The sequence below is a fragment of the Belonocnema kinseyi genome, chromosome 6 (assembly GCF_010883055.1).
Source record: "Belonocnema kinseyi isolate 2016_QV_RU_SX_M_011 chromosome 6, B_treatae_v1, whole genome shotgun sequence".
Taxonomy (NCBI): domain Eukaryota; kingdom Metazoa; phylum Arthropoda; class Insecta; order Hymenoptera; family Cynipidae; genus Belonocnema; species Belonocnema kinseyi.
Window position 1 is genome coordinate 92374641 of NC_046662.1, and position 2073 is coordinate 92376713.

Here is a 2073-nt window from a genome sequence, read left to right on the forward strand (position 1 = left end):
CCCCCGCAACTCTCCCTTATCAACTTAAGTTTATTGGGACGGACGTCATAACAAACTATAAAATAGCCTCGGAAAGGACTGCAACTTTAATTGACAAAATGCATGCACGCGGTAAATCTAAAGGTCATGTTTCAGGCGACGAATGGAGACTGGGCTTTGGAATGCTAGGGGGATGAATAATCTCAAGGTACAAGAATTGCGAAAAAATATGGACGTAAGGAAACTAGATATTTTATGTGTGCCTGAAACAAAGAAAAAGGAATCCTAAAGTAGAGACAGGAAACGAGGTGTTGAAAGGGGGATTTGAAATATGGTCAGGAGAAGATAGTGAATCACATGGTAGGCAAGGAGTAGGTCTGATTTTGAATGAAAGAGCGAAGCAGCATCTCGGAGATCATGATTTCGTATCTCCCAAACTGCGGATAAGTGATGATCCAAACTCAGGATACAGAAAGAGTACTCGATCATTTTGGGGATCCAAGAACAAACTATAACGGAGATAAATTAGTTGGTCTATGCTTATAAATGGGTCTGCTTGTAACAAACACTTGGTTTACCCATAAATTGATCCGCATGTACACCTGATCTAAAGGAAATAGCCACAGTATAATCTACTTTGTTGTTGCGGATGAAAGACTAAGAGAGCTGGTAAAAGATACAAGGTTCATGATGGGTTCTGAATGCAAAACTGATCATTTTCTTCTGATCTCCAAAAGTAACTTAGGTCGGGGATGGAGACAAAAGAGAACCAAGAAAACAAAAAAAACGCGAATCAAAATTGAGAACTTACAGAAACCGGATGTCGGATTAGATTTCCAAAATAAGATAATGGAAAGCATAGATAAGGCAACCTGGGAGGCGCTTATGAACAAAGATATAGAGGGCGCAGTGACTAAGTTCCGGGATATCATTGTTAGATGTATGTTCAAAGTGTGTGGCACCGCGGTTGAAGGAAGATTGTCTAGTGATACAATGTAGTATGATGAAAATCAGGCTGTCCAAAAAGCAAAGAAAGAAGCATACAGAAGAAGTTTGAACATCACAGGTCTTGGCGATGAGGAAAGAAATAGATGTAATGATTACAGACAAAAGAAGAGGATACTCAACCGATTAATTAAGGACAGGATAAAATTAAAGCAGAAGAAGAGAAGAAAATACAAAACGACGGAGATAAAGCTATAGAACACCACAGTTGCGATGTAGAACACGATGCGTTAGAAAAGTCAATTGAGAAAGTCTGTGTCACAGAGGTCAGAGAGATACTTAAAAACCTAAAAAACGGTAAGGCTACCGGGGTAGGCAGTATTAACGCTGAAATGCCTAACCACGGTGGCGAGTACATACCACATAGACTATGCGAATTGATAAATTTATGTTTCGAGATAGGAGACGTCCCAGACGATTAGAAAAAAAGCGATTATCGTACCAATATACAAAAGAAAGGGAGATAAAAGCGACTTCGATAATTAGAAAGGGATTAGCTTATTAAGTACCGTAAGTAAAATATACTCAAAAATACTTAATTGTAGAATAATAAAAATAACAAAAGAAAAGGTTTAGGAAATCTAACGTGGGCTTCTGCCAGAAAAGTCATGTACGGATCACATATTTATCTTGAGACAAACCACAGAAAAAAGCTTGAGAGTAGGAAAAAATGTTTGCTCTGCATTTGTTGACCTAGAAAGGACTTTTAAGAAGGTAGATATAAGTAAACTTTGTAAAGTCCTGAAAGAGGACGGAGTCAATGGATGACTCCCACAAGCTATATAAACAATATATACGGGTAGCAAAGCGAGCGTAAGGATAAATGAGAAATTGAGTGACTGTTTTGATAGTATTCAAGGCGTTAGACAAGGATACGTTATGTCTTTATGGTTATTTATATTATGCATGGACAAGTGCTTAAGAATGGCCCTTTTCGACGAAGAAGGTGTGGATCTCGAAACAGTAAGGGTACGTGGGTTAGCGTTCGCAGATGATAAGGTTGTTATAGCAGATTCAATCGAAGACTTGCAAAGAATATTGAATAAACTGAATGCAAGTATGAGGAGCGTGGGCTTTAAAATTAACATA